Raw genomic sequence first — 19,899 nt, 5'->3', positions numbered from 1 at the left:
AGGAAAGATTAGAAATTACACAAATAGGCCTGGATGGGCAACAGTGTGCTTTTTTCATGGATGAAGTACAGAGTGGTTGAGCTGGTCAAAGACAGACAACAGAATCCTGGAGGGGGTCAGGATTTTCTCAGTATTATTATTTCATAAAGAATTAGGTCAGTGATTTACTTTATGATGCATATAAGTTATTCCCAGAGTATTTATCTATCACTCTCCATAATTTCTATAAGTCTTCTGTTCGGGAATTCAATTTTTTGGTTGCCTATTGGTTTTTTGAAATTACAATTGATTAATGGTAAAACCTTCCAATGCTATTAAGAGGGTGTCTCTCTCACAGGGCCAGTCTGAGAAATTGTGTTTATTAGACAGCAAAAATTCAGAACTTTTAAAAAATGGCAACTTTATTGAGATATAGTAACATACCACACAATAATTCAACTAACCGTGTACAATTCAGTGGTTTTCTAGTATATTTATAGAGTTTTCTAACCATTGCCAGAATTAAATTTAAAATGTTCATCACCCTCCTCCCAAAAAACCCATAATCATTTAGCAGTCATTCCTATTTCATATTTCCTGTAAATGAAATCATACAATATGTGGTCTTTTGTGATCTTTTCTTTTTTTCTTTTTTAAGGGAATGCCTAAGTACTTAATGGGAGAAGAAAAAAGTCTTCTTTTGGTAGTGTTAATTGTTGATTCATCACCAAGGGGAACTGTCATTGCCTCCAGTCTCCATTCTGAATGACCACTTATAACCCATTACTCCAAAATTACTCAGTTACGGTGGCACTTCAGTTCTATATAAAATTATATGATTAATAAATGCTTTTCAGTATTGATGATTTTTATTTAATGATAAAATAAATAGCCTGATGGAATGACCTGATGAAATGAAGTGCATCCAATTATGATATCGTTAGAGAACTTACATGGTACATATCCTAAGGTTTTAGTAAATAATATATGAATTAAGATGTAGTACGTCTAGAACAGTGCCTGGCAAGTATTAGATTCTTAGTAAATAGCCACATTTTCTCCACCCTACTTTGAATGTTAAACATTTACTCATATTATAAGACATACAGAACAGATTTGAAGAAAATCTTAACCTAGCAGAGTGCTTTGAACATACTAGTTACTCAATAAGTGCTTATTAAAACAGGGAAGGGAGATTCAGACATGAATATGTGCATTATACACCTGTGACACTCTTTCATAAAGGCTCTATAAAACAGTTTCATATGCTGGACTAGGAGGCACCAATTATAATTTCAAGTTCGAGCTGATATCAGCTGCAGTTTTGGATAATTGACTGACTTTTTCTGGTTCACAATTCATCTACAACTCCAGATCCAGGTGTGCTGGATCGTAGCTAAAAGCCATCCCCATTGTTCATACTGTGGAAATGTTTTATGGCAAAGTCTCCAAGACACACCTGCCTTGTATTTATTTCATGCTAAAGGTCAGACATTGAATTATAAGACTGCTTCTTAGGGAAGTCCAATGGTTGACTGTCACAAGACCTTGCGGCTTGTAATTACCTTGATGAAATCACCAGGTTCCATCATCTGGTCCTCAGCTGTCCAAGCTCAGAAACCTAATTTGTTTATCAAAAATTCTTACAGTGATCCAGTCCTTTAGCAAAGTACTTACATTAACAAAACTCCCAAGAGAGCAATATAGCAGCCAGAATTCCAATTTGTTAATTTACAATGAGATAAATGGCTTTAGAACAAACACATATGTTCTTCTATCAACATAATTTTTTATCTATAGGCAATATATTTTTTAAACTAAAAAATCAATAAGAAGAAAAAAATTTAAATAAATAAAAACTAAAAAACTAAATTGAGATGAGAATGTTGCTGCAAGGATTGCAGCAAGGCAGGTAATTGGTCATGGCATTTGGCCGTGTTGGACCGGGCTCCAAGCTCTATCATCAAGAGCAGATAAGGCTTTCTTAAATGAACATTGCTGATTCTTTCTTTTTATTTCCCTTTCCTACTGGTCATTCTGATTACCTCCTCAAATGTAGATATAGATGTAGATGTAGAAATAGATATAGACAAAGTTAATTTATATACATATATATTTGATAGATAGATACCATTAATTATACAACAGCTACGTTTTGCTCCCTCCCCCTGCCTGCGCCCCCCCCCCAGGCTTTAGGTTTTTTGTTTGTTTATTTGTTTGTTTGGGGGGGTTGGCTTGAGGGAAAACTTTCACTATTTTTTTCTATATGTAAACAAAATACATCCTTATTAGGAGTTGTACTTTTTTAAAGTACAACTAAGAAAAAAATCTCTCATAATTCCACTACCTAGACATAACCATTTAAATTTTTGGAATATTGTACTCCAGAATTTTAAAAAGTAAAATAGGGTCTATGTCAATTATAATTAAGTGATAAATTAAAAATAAATAAATAAAACAAGGTCATATACTGTTTTAAAGACTTTTTAAATTTTTTATATATCATAATTATTATTCCATGTTTAAAAAATGTGTTTCCAATTTTATTCTATTACAGTTCTTTATAAACATCCTCATGATTACATTGGAATGTTAGTTCTTATCTTAAGGTGTCTAAATTTACACCTTAAAATTAGTCATTTTATGTAGGTTTTCTATTTTAATCTTTAGTGTCCAAGGTTCTCTGCTAATGTCTCCATGTTTTTCCTATAATATGAAATTTTTCATATTTATATATCACTTTTAAAAGTTTTTATCTTATATATCACATTTCAATTTTTAAATACTTTATATATTTTATACTAATTGTAATCTGAAGTAAGTAAAAAAAAATTTCCTCACTTTTCAGCAACTGAAAAGATGAGTTAACTGAAGTATATGGAATGATTTTCTCAAGATCGTAGAGCCAATGAGTGAGAAAGTTGGGGGGGGCTAGAAGGTTCTTTTTTCCTTAGATCAGTAATCTCTCTTGTGAGCAAGACCCCTGTAGGGCTATGAAGCAATTGTAAAGGGTCCACAAATCCATGTCTGGAAACAGAATAAGCATATTATTTATTAGAAAGTGTTACAATTAGTAAAACATAAATTTGTTGGAAATAAGTATTAAATTAATGGTTTTTTTATGTATTTTCTAAATCAATAGATTAAAAATTATATTTATCATCACTTAAGAGACCCACAACATTTTTTAATGTTGGAAAGGCATCCTTGTACTTGAAAAAATTAGGAAACAGTGCTTCCAGCCTTTGAAGTTCACTGTATTTGCTCTCAAGCATTATAAAATGGCTTAGAACTCTTGAAAAAACCAAGCTTTAAAAATATAGCCAGCAGTATTTTATCGCAAGTAAAATTTTCCCCATGATAGGAATTAGGCTGCCCTGAAATATTCTTACTGGGTCTTGTTCTTTAGAGCTTTCTAAGAAGAAAAGTAGGTGGTTGGAACTATAAAGATGTAAGACGTGAAGATATGAGACATGGAAGCCAATACACGTGAACAACTCTTCATTGCCATAGTTTGCAGAAGTACCCTTGGCATTGTCAGGGTAGGAGAACCAATCATTAATCACGTTGCAGACTGGAGGGTCCTGCCTCCCATCTGAAATACCAATTGTTTCACAACTCTGCTAAATCAGAGTCCCTAAAACCAGCCTAGTGTGGATTCTCAAGGCATAACCCTTACAGAATCTTACTTCAGAGACTAATCAGAAATGAACAGTTTAAGGAATTTTCCCCTTAAGCTTTCTTTAAAACACAAAAGCATTCTGAATGTTCATAAATAGGTTACCTGGAACTATAAGTAGCCATATTCAAAGGGACAGAAAGTAGAATGGTGGTTGCCAGGATCTAGAGATAGAGGGGAATGGAAAGTTATTGTTTAGTAGGTAAAAAGTATCAGTTTTACAAAATTAAAATGGTCTGGAGATAGAAGGTGGTGATCGTTGTACAACATGAATGTACTTAATGCCACAGAACTGTACATTTAAAAATGGTTAACATGGTAAATTTCATTTTATGTATATTACTAGAGGCCCAGTGCACGACATTCATGCACTGGGGCGGGGGGCCCCTCAGCCCAGCCTGCACCCTCTCACAGTCCGAGACCCCTCGACTGACATCCCCCAAGGGGTCCTTAGTGCAGCCGTGGAGGTGAGAGAGGCTCCCACCACTGCTGCTCCACTCGCCAGCCGTGAGCCCGGCTTCTGGCTGAGGAGCGCTCCCCCTATGGGAGCATACTGACCACCAGGGGCAGCTCCTGCATTGAGCGTCTGCCTTCTGGTGGTCAGTGTGCGTCATAGCGACCAGTCGTTCCTCCGTTCAGTCGATTTGCATATTAGCCTTTTATTATATAGGATATCACAATAAAAAATAACTGATTTTTTTACAGAAAAGAGTAGGTTAACTGGAGATTAGATTTTCAAAAAAATTTTTCATTAGGACTTTTACTCACAAAATCAAAGTAGAACAGAATTGTACTAAGACATTTCATTTTTTTGGTATGAATTTGATTCAGCGATAGGTTAAAGATAATGCATACAAATTAACAAATACTTCTAAAAATTCCTAAATCATGCCGAAACCGGTTTGGCTCAGTGGATAGAGCATCGGCCTGCAGACTGAAAGGTCCCAGGTTTGATTCCAGTCAAGGGCATGTACCTTGGTTGTGGGCACATCCCCAGTAGGGGGTGTGCAAGAGGCAGCTGATCGATGTTTCTAACTCTCGATCCCTTCCTCTCTGTAAAAAATCAATAAAATATAAAATAAAATAAAAACTTCTCACATCTGATTTAAAAATAATAATAATAAAAATAAATAAATAAATAAAAATTCCTAAATCATATCATCTTATGTATGGGGACACAATTCATAAGAACTTGAAGATAAAGAAAATAATCTATGCCAATAATAACTCAATACCCTAATTTCTTTTTCTAGTACAGTAAGTCATCAGTTAACATTGTTGATAAGCTCTTGGAAACTGCAACTTTAAGCAAAATGACTTATAACAAAACCAATTTTACCAATAGGCTAATTGATATAAATAACAGTTAAGTTCTTATGGCATATTTCTGTTCACCAAAACATCACCAAGCTTCTAAATAAAGAACCAAAACACCAAAATAAATGCAAGCCAGACATACATTTAAGAAAGTTTAATAAAAACAAGTAATAATAATTATTTTCCAACCCTTTTATTCCAGTTCAGGGTCACAGGTGGTCAGAGCCTCTCTCAGCAGCTCAGGGCACTGTAAGGTGGGAACCCACCCTGGACAGGATGCCCTTCCATCACAGAGTGCATCACACCCACACCCACACGCACCCACACAACTTAGAGATGCCAGTTGACCTCACGTGGACCTCTTTGGGATGTGGGAGGAAACTTAAGAGTCCTGAGTGAAAACCCACGCAGACATGGGGCGAACTGTGCCAACTTCACACAGACAGTGGCCCCCACTCTGGGAATTTTTCTCATTAACATTATAAGGAAATGAGGAAATGACCTTGGAGGAAATGACATTTGAGTGAAACATTATTCAAGGACCCTGCTGTATTGAGTTGTGTAACTCTAGTTAATTATTCTTTTTGTATGTCAGTTTCCTCATATGTAAAACATGAATATTAAAGCAGATCTGCTGACAGGACTCATGAGAAATAGTTAATAAAAGAAACAATAAAACTCTTTTCAATGACAGTGTTAATATGTAACCACATTTAAATAATAGTATTTAAAACATCGTTGTTCTTTGTTTTTCATGTCTGCCCCAGTTCATCATCATTAGCAGCATTTATTTAGCAGATCTAAATCTGCTTTATTATATTCCACATGGTGTTTGTATGTATTGAACATTTATTTATTAGACAATTCAGAATCACAGAAAGACTAAAATATCCTTCACTTCCCTAGATACCGCCTCTCCAGATCGCTTAACCTTAGCAGTAGTTCTGTTTACCTGAGTTTTATACCAATCCTTTGCAGAATCTTTTCTTAGATCAGATGAGAAGTAAAGATACTTAGCAATACCCTCAGTTGCCATTTTCTTGTCATAAAGCACATACCATAGGGTGGATGTACTGCGGTGATATTTGTCACCACTCTACTTATTTGGCTAAAGAAGGCTTGTTTGATACGTGGTTGTCAGATCAAATTATAATTTAAATCCTTTAGCTATGTTTAGCCCCTTGGCAGTGGATGAGTTGAGAATTTAGAATTCAGAAGCAGATGGTTCGGGAGCAGGGTAACAGATATGAAACATGTTACCTCTATGTCATGGGTTTGAATGTGAACTTGGTTGATCACTATTAATGTTCTATACAAGATGTAAGCGATCTGATTTTAATCTCTAATGAGCAGCACCCCATGTTACAAAAACTAGTTACTCTTGGCACTAATTAGCATTCTTGTTGTCAGCGTCAGGCTGGAAGCCAAGGACTGACTGAATCAGTCTGGAAACCTGAACTGCTGCTGTGTCTGAGTCATCATTCTAGATGGCCCATTCAGCTTGTGGCCTTTGCTTAGAGCTTACAGCTCAGCGCAACTGCATACACCTTACTTGGTGGGACCTCACTAAGCCAGATTTAAAGATGTTCACTTAAAATATATCTTTTTACAATAATAATGGTAATAATGGTGGCTAACATTTATTGGCTATTTGCTAGGAGCCAAGTATTGTTCTAAGAATATTAACTTAATTATCTCAATAATCCTATGAGGTAGGTACTATTTATTACTTTACCCATTTTTAAACAAAACATGTATTTGTTGATTTTTAGAGAGGAAGGGAGAAGGTGAAGGGAGAAAGAGATAGACATATCGATTGGCTGCCTCCTGCATGCCCGCTACTGGGGATCAAGCCCACAACCCGGGCATGTGCCCTGCTCAGGAATGAAATCAGTGACCTCTTGGTGTATAGGTCCATGCTCATCAACTGAGCCACACCCACACCAGCTGGGCTTCCCCATTTTTTAGAGATGAGAAAACAGGCATAGAGATTAAATAACTTGCCTAAGGCTTCTCAGCTAGTAAATGGTGAAGCTGGAATCAACCCTGAATATACTTACTCTCTGCCTAATTATAACATCTGTTTGATTTTTTGTTTTACTATCTTACTATACCACTAATGTGTGTGTGTGTGTGTGTGTGTGTGTATACATATATATAAATTCTGTGTTTCAACCAGAGCACACGTCAATGTCTCAACTTTAAAATTGTTCATCTTCCTGTACTAGTTTATTTTTTTTCTGAAAGAGGCCATGTATCTTTCTTAAATTTGATTTAGGTACATCATTATTTTTAACTTAAGGTACTTGAATAGCTTGATATTACAATGGCTTTTATGGAATCTATTTTTTGTTGTTTGAGATAAACATTACTTGAACTTAGAAACATTCTCTGACTTTATCTTTCTACATTAATAAAGAAGGGAGAATCAAATAAAATAAAATCCTGCCAACCACTCTATCCCAACACAAACAGTGAATGATCACCAAATAGGCAGTCCAGCTGCCTCATTTTGTTAACATAGTAATTGGATTTTTTCCACCTACTATTCATGCAAAATTAGAAAACAGATAAGTATATTTTTGAAAATCTGGGCCTCTTTTATGAGATTCTCCATGGTAGCTAGGGAGGAAGTTTTTAGTACATTGAGATAAATAACCTTTAAAATAAAGTAAATAATGCAATCATTTTAATGGAGAAAATCAATTAACCTGGTTCTCACAATAATTTTCTTAAGATTTAGTAAAATATTATTTGCTATATTTACCAGCTAGAAATAGAAAATAATCTATAATCATTTTCTGTGTTTCTTTTAGTTGTCTTCTATACTCAGTTACTCAAGGCATGTTGTAAATCTCATATGGCACATATTTATTGCTCCAGTTTTGCAAATAGTTAAATTTTAGGGTGTTTCCCAAAATAGCTCTTTTCAAAGTTGATCATGTAAACTTCATGTAATCCTATATAATAAAAGCCTAATATGCAAATTGTCCCCTCGAGCGGTCGTTTGACCGCTTGCTATGATGTGCACTGACCACAAGGGGGTGGCGCAGAACATGGCAGGCGTTGGCAACGCGGCCCTGCCAGCAGGCGGCAGTGGAGGCGCTGCTGGCCCTGATGGGCCATGATGAGAGCGGGACCACGGCAGGATGGTGGAGCAGGTGAGCGGGTGGCACCAGGTCAAGGCGGGTGCGAGTGGGAGCCCGATCACCCTACAGACGGTGACCAGTGGTGGTAGCGAGGGGCGTGGCCACCACCCAGCTCCCAGGTGCTGAGGGAGCCGGGCAGGGGTTCCGGCCCTGATTGATTGCCCCACAGGTGGGATGGTGGAGCAGGTGAGGGGGCGGCAACAGGCCAAGATGGGGTGCCAGGCAGGGTTGCAGGGCTGTGAGGCTGGGGGCATGAGCTGGAGCTGCGAGGCTGGGGGTGCAAACCAGAGCCCGATCTCCGCAGGCCACCCCAAGGGACCCCACCCATGCATGAATTCGTGCACCGGGCCTCTAGTAGTAATATAAATGCAATCTGGGTTTTACGGCTGATTTACATTTCCATTTCGCAAGGCCATTCTAGTACTTAATTTTCCTGTGTGTAAAGCAATCATAATAAAGACCAACTTCAAGGGCAAAAACAGTTCTGTTGTTTTTTGTTTTTTTAATCCTCACCCAAGGATTTAGGTACATCATTATTTTTAACTTAAGGTACTTGAATAGCTTGATATTACAATGGCTTTTATGGCATCTATTTTTTGTTGTTTGAGATAAACATTACTTGAACTTAGAAACATTCTCTGACTTTATCTTTCTACATTAATAAAGAAGGGAGAATTGCCGAAACCGGTTTGGCTCAGTGGATAGAGCGTCGGCCTGCGGACTGAAAGGTCCCAGGTTCCATTCCGGTCAAGGGCATGTACCTTTGTTGAGGGCACATCTCCAGTAGGGGGTGTGCAGGAGGCAGCTGATCGATGTTTCTCTCTCATCGATGTTTCTAACTCTCTATCCTTCTCTCTTCCTCTCTGTGAAAAATCAATAAAATATATTTTAAAAAATAAAAATAAAAAAAATAAAGAAGGGAGAATCGAATAAAATAAAATCCTGCCAACCACTCTACCCCAATACAAACAGTGAATGATCACCAAATAAGAAGTCCAGTTTTTATTGATTTGAGAGAGAGAGAGAGAAACCTTGATCGGTTGCCTCCCATAAGCACCTTGCCCAGGGATTGAACCCAAAACCTTTCATTGTACAGGATGATGCTCCAACCAACTGAGCCACCCAGCCAGGGCAGTTGTTCTGTTTTTGTTTTTTAATTAGAGCATAATAGCCAATATATGTTAGAAATAACTTTGAAAAGATGAAATGCTAAGTAAATATCTACTTAAAATATAATAACCATATGGCCTCTTATGCTTAATTTCACTATGTCTAGTAATTTTCAGATAAACATGAATAGAGAGAATTGTTTGTTATTTATTGTTGCTTCAGTTCCTTTAAGTTGTTTCTTTGACCAGCCAGAGGGAGGGAATCATCCAGATTTCCAAGGACTTGGAAGAGAGTCACTAAATCAACATAATCTCAATATCACTGGAGCTCTCCTTCTTGTCACTCTACATCTTCTGAGTTTTCTTTTCTTCAAATTAATCCCTAGATACATTACTAACAAGCATGGATGCCTCTGAAAGGTGGTATGGTATAGTAGAAAAGAGCTAGGGCTTGGAAGCATCATATAAACTTGGATATGAATCATAGTCTGAGTGGCCTTACACAATTTTTTTTTCTGATCTTCAGTTTATTCCTCTATAAAAAAAGAGGATAGCCCTGGCCGGGTAGCTCAGGCTAGAGCATCATATGCCAAGGTTGTGAGTTCCATCTCTATATAGGAATCAACCAATGAGTGCATACATGAGTGGAACAACAAATCAATCTCTCTCCTTCTCTCTCTCTTTATCTCTCTCTCATCAATAAAAATTTTTTAAAAATAAAACAGAGTATAATGATATAGTATATTTTGGACAATCTCAAGGTATACTTCCTGAGACTTTTTCAGATCCCCAAATTTGCAAAAACCACAGTAGCATATAATTTTTTCAGTGTCATCCTCCATAAACTGGGATAATGACCAACACTTCCTGGGTTGTTGTATTAAACTAAATTATATCTTGCATATGAACAACAAAGCTTGGTTGGTGTGGACACTGGGCTGGATCAGTTAGGGTCTCTTGGGAAGCTAAATAATTCATTTTGGCTTATCTGCCTTTCAAGAAGTTCAGTTTGGAGTCAGTCACAAATAGTTGAAATCTTGATCTAAATAAGAGAAAATTTACATATGTCTTAAGTATACTCTTTATTTCTAGAAAAACAGGGAGCTTAGTCTGTGACTTGAGCTTGTATCCCCAAAACCAGGGCATGTGAGTGGACAGAACTGCCCCTCAGCTAGCTATGGGCAGTAGAATCTTGAAGCCAAAACTCAAGAGAAGCAGTCTGTGGATGCAAAAAAAAATAAAAATCATTTTTAGCACCTTTTCTTATTTGAATTGATTCTTACTAGTATTTCTGTGTTAAACTAATATCAAACCCATTAATTGCAATTAAATCAGTTAATGTTGTTGAGAGTTTAGGTCATTTGCTCTTTCCTGGCACACAATAAGTATTCAGTAAATATTTGTTGAATTGAGTAAATAACTTAGAACAACTCAACAATTAATATATTATTTTTTATGGCATGCCATGACAAATAATTATTAAGTGCCTATTTTGTGCCATGCCTTGAGTTTAGAACTGTGTAGCCTTTAGAGAATTTTTTAAATGACTCTGATTTTCAAGGAGTTGATCTAGTTAAATAGGTGAAATATAAAATATATAAATGAAAAATTAGTTTAATTCAGCAATATGAGAAATATTGCAAAAAAACCCCCACGAGATCACTAATTACTAATTGAATAGTAATTGGAAGAAATTGAACAAAGGCAAGGAAGAAAAAGAAGGCATGGAAATATTGGTAGAACCTTTTGATTGGAGACAAGAATTTCTGTAGAAAAACAGATTGTTTATATTTTATAGGTTCAGGAAGATCACATTTGTGATTATACCAAGGCTTTTCTTACTCTTGGTTGAAATTTGCATAATATTTCAGGCCAGTGGACTGTATAAATAGACTTAACTCCAGCTCAGTTTACACTGTAGTAAATGTTTGTGTTAAACTTATCTGTGGCATTGTCTGTTTATTTATTCATTTTATTGACATTGTCACCTACATTTTCAGTTAAAGCCTAATGTCTAGGTTGGCAGATGAAAGGAGAGGATATCTGAAATACTAACAGGAGACTGGTTAGACTAGGCTTTAATCCATTCTCAGTTTGAAATAGAGAACAATTGCGTGATAAGCAGAATGAATAAAAAGGCAAAACAAAAATGGGTTTCAAAAAAAAAATTAAGGAAGAAACAATAAAGAAAAAAAAGAGGGGAATAAAAAGGGTTTCCAGGTCTTCCTACATTAAGGTATGCTGCCTTTCTTTTTTTTTTTTTTTAAGTATATTTTATTGATTTTTTACAGAGAGGAAGAGAGAGGGATAGAGAGTTAGAAACATCGATGAGAGAGAAACATCGATCAGCTGCCTCTTGCACACCCCCTACTGGGGATGTGCCCGCAACCAAGGTACATGCCCTTGACTGGAATCGAACCTGGGACCCTTGAGTCCGCAGGCCGACGCTCTATCCACTGAGCCAAACCGGTTTCGGCGCTGCCTTTCTTTGATAGGAAGTTTGCTAAAGCTAGAAAACACCAAGTGAATAGATTCATAGGCAAATAAAAATGTGAACTTGGTTAAGGATATAAAATACAAATTCATTTGAAATTTCCCTGGTTTATATTCTCCAACATGTTCCTCTATACTCTTCTCTCCTTGACAAGTTGCTTTCACTCAACATTTACTAATTTCATGAGAGGTTTCAGGTAATAAGATGATAACTTCTCAGAAATGTGTATCAGCACTTGCTGTTTTAATTTTTATTGTCTTCCTGGTGAAAATAGCCCTACACTTAGTCATATGCTATTATTCTGTTCTCTTTCTGGTTTCTGTTAAATAAACACCAAGACCCTAAAATCAAATTAATAGCTTTAATAACCCTTTGCTCATCAATACATATGAAAACAATGGTGGATTTCCTCCTTCGGGTAATTTAAAAAATTTTTGAACTAACCTGCATCGTTATTCTTCATGAGAAGGCAGTAGGGGACAATGAAAAGAGAATCCGTTTTAAACTAAAAGGCCTAGGTTTGAATTCACCAAGCTGTGCAGCTCACTGGTTGAGTAACTTTGAGAAAGCTAAACTTCTTTAAGCCTCAGTTTCCTCCTTGTCCTATGCAGCTAACAATACCTTGCAGAGTTGCTATGAATAGTAAATAAGAGATAACTGAGGCTGCTCAGTGCGTAGAGTACACTCGGAGGAAATATTAATTCCCATTTCCTTTCCTTCACATTATTAGTGTTAGTGTGGTTATTTGGGTCATGCTTAAGAACAGTGAACTTTGTTTTCAGCTTTCTGAAATGTCGGTGCTGCCCAAAAATAGAATCTGAGTGGAATCACCCAGAGGCTGGCATACTGGTATTTAAGATATTTAGTGCTGAGGTTATGAAGAGAGAGTATGCCAGCTGTTATTTTTCTACCCCTAACTTGCAAAAATTGCACTGACCCGTATTGATGTGCTGAGTAATAAAACCAAAGCATTTACATTTACTTTTGAAACAACAAAGCTCCTAAACTGTCTCTGCATAATGACTATCATAGAAAGAAACAAAAAACTAGGTCTGTCAAAGCATTCAGACTGCCCTCCAATGCCCTACCCTTCAGCATTCATGCCTAATGCATATCAATTCATGTTCTCAACTAAAATATTGCAGCTAGAGTGTATCTGAAAGCATTGGTGTTTTCCTTCTATATTTGCTCTTCTATTTGTTTGTTTGTTTAGTCATACAAAAGAATTTCAAGGTTGGTTTTTGGTCAGAAAAATTATAAACTTGTAATTCTCCATAGCATTCCTTTAAAATACTTACTAAAAGAGAGAGTATGTTTTATGTTCATTTTTGCCCTTCCTTTTTCCCCCACAAAATACCTTAAAAATGTGAACATTTAAGTATTTGCAGTGGTTAAAGAGCATAGGTTTAGAGTTAGCCTTGGATTTAATCCTGGCTCAGTCGCTTGGTTGTTGTGTGACCTTGGGCAAATTTTTAACTTCTTTCTAAGCCCCAGGTTCTCATTTGTAAAATGAGAATTATAACATTACCTACTGCATAGATTGTGGAAGGAATGCATAAAATAAAGCACAATGTCTATAAAGAGCTTAATATAGTGCCTGGTACATAGTTAAGGAATGTTACCTCATTTCTACCTACATGATATATTCATGTGTGTTAATATAATCATTTATTAATGTGGTGAAAAGTGTGAATCAATTGTACACCTTCGGGACTACACACTTAATACTAATTGTTCTGGATTTCTTCAGTGACATAATCATAATCACAGGGTGCTCTTTTAAAAAATTCTGGGAACATATTTTCTTCTTGAAAATAATACTTTCTACAAATTGTAAACTTTGATATGTGCTACATATCAAAACCACAAGTAATGGAAATCTTATTGGGTTTTCATAGAAACCACATGGTAAAGTTTTTATCTCATTAATGTTATAATAATTGGTTGTTTTCCATAGGTAGTTTGATAAATATATTTACCATAATCTAAGTTTTGTATCAAAAAAAGGTATTTACCCATTTGCAACCTATATGTGGATATTTTGTGCACTCCTTTTGCTCTTTTTTAAAAAAAATATTATCCTTATTATCCTTCTCATCTAGTCTGAGGGGAGATCCAGAAAGTCTGTTTCCTTAGTCATTATCCACCCCCACCATCCCTTCAGGCTAAGAACATCATGCAGACTCGAGTTATTAAAGTTGATCTGAAAGAGCAGTCTGTTCTAAATGCCTGTCCCTGGATCTGCCACGGAACCCTGTAAATACCCTTCATTACTCTGTCGGGGCAGTATCACATTTCTTCATGCTGCTTTTGTGGCTGACACAAGTTAGGCAGTGAGATTTAGTCTTTGGATGATCCTCGTTGATTGATGTAGGAATGGTGCTTCTTCTGAGACAGGTAACCCAGAATTTATTTTTCAGTATAATGTTTGAAAATAGGTATTCTGTTTATAGTTGTTTTTTTAATCCTCACCCAAGGATATGTTTATGGATCTTTTGGCAGGGGGCAGGGGGTGGTAGGGGGGATTGAGAGAGAGAGAGAGAGAGACATCAATGTGAGAGGGAAACATCGATTGGTTGCCTCTTGTACACACTCCAGCTGGGACCGAAACCACAGCCTAGGTACGTGCCCTGACTGGGAATCCAACCTGAGATCTTTTGGTGTACGGGACAATGCCCACACCAACTGAGCCACACTGGTCAGGGCCGTTTATAGTTTTTAAAAATGTTTTTATTTTTTAAAAGTAAATAGGTTTTGAACTCATGTTTTAAAAATGTTTTTAGTTTTAGATAAGCATTTTCAATACCATTTAGATAAAAAAGAATATTTTTTAAGGATTTAATTGTATTTCTCAACTACATTGTACCATGGGATTGCATAAGACCCTTTATAACCTACCATACATACATCATTTCGGATGGTAAAAAACTCGTCTCTAGTGTGACTATTTTTATCATTAACAAAAGTTAGAAATATATATACATGCTTCTGTTCTTTAAAATAAGACATAGAGGTTTTTTTTTCGTTTTTTTTCTTTTTTTTTAATTTTTAAATAGATTTTTTATTGATTTCAGAGAGAGGAAGGGAGATAGAGAGGAAAGGAGAGAGAGAGAGAGAGAGAAAAACGTCCATGATGATAAGAGAGAATCCTGGATCGGCTGCCTCCTGCACGCCCCCTACTGGGGATCAAGCCCGCAACCCCGGGCATGTGCCCTTGACCGGGAATCGAACCCGGGACCCTTCAGTCCACAGGCCGACGCTCTATCCACTGAACCACACCAGCTAGGGCAAGGTTTTGTTTTTTATGTATCTGATATTGGAGAGGGGTACCTCAATATAAATCTACGAAGTTTTTTGAATCCTCACCTGAGGATATGTTTTTATTGATTTTAACATTTTTAAAAATTTATTTTAGAGGAGAGGAAGGGGAGAGAGAAAGAGCAATATCAATGTGAGAAAGAAACATCCATTGGCTGGCTGCCTCCCATTCGAGCTCCAAATAGGATTTAACCCAAAACCTAGGTATGTGCCCTGACCTGGAATCAAACCTGCAATCTTTTGGTGTACTGGATGATGCTCCAATCGACTGAGCTATCCGGCCAGGGTTAAATCTACAAACTTTAAACAAAACGTATTGAAACTTTGGTGTATGTGAGCAATTTCTTTTAAAGAATTAGAACCCATTGCAATATGGAAAGAGAACAAATACAAAATTTTTTTATGAATCCACTAGCCCAGAAATTCTCGCATGCTTATCCTCTAGGGAAAGACCTCCTCTGTCAGAGATCTTCCAGATTCCTTGACATTCTGTGGATCATCCCAATGTGAATGAATTGTTTCTGTAGCTGAGTGACTGTATTAAGAAAACAGCTGAAGACAAGCACAGGATCATGTTCAAACCATAATAAACGCATGTGTTGGATGGGCTACTTAACTTTATGGGGAAGGCTTAATACATGTAACCTTTTGCTTGTCACTTATAAAATTTGTTTTTATTTATGTTAGATTGTTTTTAAGTTTTAAAAATTATTCTTTGTACTAATGAGCTCTGGTAAAATCTGAACTAGTAGTTTCTGGTATAATGTTTATACAATTAGTACTGAGGATACACAGGATAGTGGCTGCATTATCTGGGAGCAGAAACTAATTTTTAAAATATAGAATCTACAATATGAGTTTGATGGAAGCAAGATGTCCACAGTTTCTGAGTATTATTTATTTAAAATATTTATATCTACCTTTTTTTCAAAGAGCTCAAAAAATTTTGTACACTGTCTACATATGAAATGTTATAACTATGAGAAGAGAAATATTATTGCTATTCAGAAATTCTTCGGCTCTTTCTTATGTAACTTTTATGCATTTTAAGTCTTTTTAAGTTGTTCCTATTGATTCCTAATCCCACTGCCCAACCAACTCTATTGTATATTTCAGTATGGATTTCCTCAAAATTCTATGCCTGGGTGAAAGGTAGAGTACCAGGCTTATCATGGCAGAGCTTGCAGGGAAGTAGAAATGTGTCTACTTACGGTTTTTGTAAGCATTTTCCTTTGGAAAGTCAACTTGTAGCATATCTATTTGCTAACTGAAGTAGAGGTTCCAGCCCAGCCAGCGTGGCTCAGTGATTGAGCATTGACCTGTGAACCAGGAGGACATGATTCGATTCCAGTCAGAGCACATGCCTGGGTTGCAGGCTCTATCCCCGGTAGGGGGCGTGCAGGAGGCAGCCAATCAATGATTATCTCTCATCATTGATGTTTCTCTCTCTCTCTCTCACCCTCTCCCTTCCTCTCTAAAATCAATAAAATATAGGAAGGAAGGAAGGAAGGAAGGAAGGAAGGAAGGAAGGAAGGAAGGAAGGAAGGAAGGAAGGAAGGAAGGAAGGGAGGAAGGGAGGAAAGAAAGAAGGATCCACTTTCCCATGTTCCTACCCAAGACCTGGTAGCATTTATCTTGATTATGCCTCAAGTTCTGAGTGGGAAAATGGGAGAAGATCCTCTCTTTAAATATAAAAAAAAATTATTTGGAACATCTATATAAATTGAAAATGCAGAAACACAATTAAGTAGTCTTGAGGTTCGGATTAGCACAGGATTAGGTACAGTGAAGATCTGGATTACTGTGATAATGAAAATACCTATCCATATAATTCAGCTCTTCTTGTTTTGTTTTGTTTTTAACCCAGATTATTTAAGTTTTCCTGATTTTTTTTCATTTTGCTTGTATAAATAAAAAGCTCCATAACAAAAGGTGTAGTGAAAAGTTTGATGTGATCACAATAAACAAAGAAATTTAATAGCTATTCAATATCCTATAGGGAGTTTCAGTATGACTGAAAAGAAAAAAAACTCTTTTAGTAATTTCCATGAGGTCAGGAATTTTGATATATTTTTTGCACTGCTTTATATCTACTACCTGGTACATGGTAGATATTAGGTAAATATTTGTTGAATGAATGAATGAATGAAAAGCATGCTACAAGCAGTTGTGTGATTTAAGAAAGCTAGATTTAAACCAATTATTTCATGCTATCCAAATCTAAGAGTGATCCTTAAAAAACACACAAAAAAAAAACCAACAACCAATGGCATTTTTCTGAATTTTCAAAACCCAGGCTTCTACCGAGTTTGATGATGATGATGTTATTACACTCTTAATTTGTACTAATCTATAGGGTTAACTTTTTCTTTCCAAATTCATATTCTGAAAATGTATTAAATTCATATCAAAGAACCTGTACTTTGACAAAGTAGGTTTTTGAGCAAATGTTGGTTTGGTTAAGGATTCTTTTTAATGATTGGGAATGCTTATGAAAGAAGACATCTGGCATAGAATAATATAAGAAAAAGTTATTCCAGATACTAACACATGAATAGTAAAATATTATATTAAGTAGTAATTTTGACTTTTAAATAGTATATGATTATTTTCTTTCTGAAAAGTATGTTCAAACTAATTTGTTACTGGTTTTATTCTAAGGCTGATTTTTTCTTCTCCGTCTTTTCTGTGATCTCTACTTAACAATTTTTAATGTTAGTTAAAAATTGTTAAGCTCTGCTTTTGTTAAGCTTTTGGACAAACCATTTAAAAACTTACAGCTTCATATTGGTTCATTTATTTTCATAGCCAAATTTCCTAAAATGTATCAGTGATTAAATGAGAGTCAATTTCCCATTAATTAAAAAATAAAAATATTGATATATTTTTAAAAATGCCAAGTTCTTTGACAGATGGAATGTGGTATGATAAACTTAGTATTAATTTCAAACAAAAATCAATAAACATTGGGCCTCTAGCTATCAGAGAAATTCTATAGGTAGAAAAATTGATTGACCCCCCACCACCCATAGGTGCTGTCCTGCTATGGAATCCCTTTGCTCAGTTTTCTCCTATCCAATCAGGTGGAATGTTTGACAGGCACATGGTTTATACAGCTCAAAATAACTTGGGACCTGTGAGCTGACAAATGCTCTGGCTCCGGTGGTGACAGGTTGTCCAGCTTCTTACAGCCATCTTCACTGAAACTAAGGTTAACTCCTCACTCTCTATGGACGGCTACTTTCTATTTCCAAGGGCGTGAAGAATTTTCTTTTTCTCCTGTGCATTCATCTAAAAGTTCTCCTTGGATAATTATCATCACAGTGGAGTGCCTGGGTTGGACATCCTCATCTGGGTCAACTAAAAAAAGAAAGGTAATATTCAGATTTAAGTTCTCAAGTGTGTTTTGATAACAGGGCACTGACAATGGGAAAGGGGATATTTCCGAGACCTAAATACTGTTATTTAGAGTAAAACCTAGGATAGCTTTCTAATTATGTATGATGGGACACTATCACATGCAAAATAAAGTTCTGTACATGTAAAGATTTTGGAGGGGATTGGTGAAATTCCCAGGGATCAGAGCCTACTTGGGTACTAAGGAAAAATATCTCAACAGAGGAAGTCACGACATGCTGCATATATCATTGGAATTTTCCACACATTCATTTATTACAATAATGGTGTTTGTATAGAGAATATATGTGCAATGCCTATTTCCTTTTTATAGGAAATAAAATATAAAATAATATTACTCTATAGTGAAAGACTTGCATTTTATATTTTTTTATCATGTAAGAGGATATGCTTGCTATATTTAGAGTTGGGAGATCTGCTCCCTGGATTAATGTACACAACAGCTGCAGAAAGTTTTGCTCAAAGGACATTGCTCTTTCTTTCTCCTTTCTCTCTCTCTCTCTCTCTCTCTCTCTCTCTCTCTCTCTCTCTCTCGCTTCAGCTGCATCAGAAAGACACTTGACAGTTAGTGGCAAATGTTTGGCCCAGTACATTGCACTATTAGCAGTAATTAAATGCACATCTTGCATTATATTTTAAAAACTGTATAAGCAAAGAAAAAGAGAACGTGGGTTAATCTGTATTCGCATTCCCCCAAAGTGAACATTATAGTAACGATGCTAAGAAATTTTGTTACTCCATCAACATATTTTTATTCACACTTATTAAAAATGCTAGCATTAGTTTGAAAGAAATAAAACAGCTATTCTGTTTTCTTTCTCTAAAAATCACTATGATCCAATTACTTTCACAGTGGTAATGATTAAATGAATTCTACAGGCTCTAACATAAAAAGTTGTCATACCTTTTTAGTCTCTCCTTAATAATAACTCTTAGGTTCACAGAAATTTCATAATCCTTTTCTAGGAAATTAAGAATGCATTTACTTATAACTATAAAAGATTTAAAACAAAAATTAAAATATGCTGTCTGACACATGATTTAACAACAAGCAAAATATGAAAATCAAGGGCATCCCAGGAAATCTGAAATATATGGGCACTCTACTTACTTTGTCAAGAGACAAAATTATAATCATTACAGAATCTTATAATAATGGACTATGAAACAAACAGCTGGACACTATCCAAATTCTGGAAGTTTGTCCTAATTCCCACTTATAGAATATGGCTAATGCTATTGAAACTCATAACAATGTGTTAAAACCCCAGTGTTCCACTTATCAATTTTGAATACAGTCTCTGTTACATGTTTCTATTACTATGTGTTTCCTGAAATAGACTCAGAACTGCAATTCATAAACAAAAGAAACTGAATGAGTTTTTATGCAGACATGGTTTTGGAATTCATAGAGATGGTTTTTCAAATTTACGTTTG

General features: G+C 35.9%; 1 protein-coding gene across 3 annotated transcripts in view; it reads left to right on the top strand.

Annotated features, from left to right (window-relative positions):
- The window catches only part of MYPN (myopalladin), a 97,366-nt gene that overhangs the window by 4,651 nt on the left and 72,816 nt on the right, over positions 1 to 19,899 (top strand). The window contains exon 3 of one of the 3 annotated variants that reach the window (XM_079793904.1): positions 18,129 to 18,419. The exons of 1 other annotated variant lie outside the window; for it this stretch is intronic. The gene's annotated coding sequence lies outside the window, so the exon portion shown is untranslated. Of the gene's footprint in view, positions 1 to 17,918; positions 18,420 to 19,899 lie in introns of those variants that run through there. One more of the 3 variants, XM_079793906.1, reaches the window with a different exon arrangement.

The sequence above is a fragment of the Cnephaeus nilssonii genome (assembly GCF_951640355.1).
Source record: "Cnephaeus nilssonii genome assembly, chromosome: 16".
Taxonomy (NCBI): domain Eukaryota; kingdom Metazoa; phylum Chordata; class Mammalia; order Chiroptera; family Vespertilionidae; genus Cnephaeus; species Cnephaeus nilssonii.
This window is presented reverse-complemented; position numbering and strand designations above follow the sequence as displayed.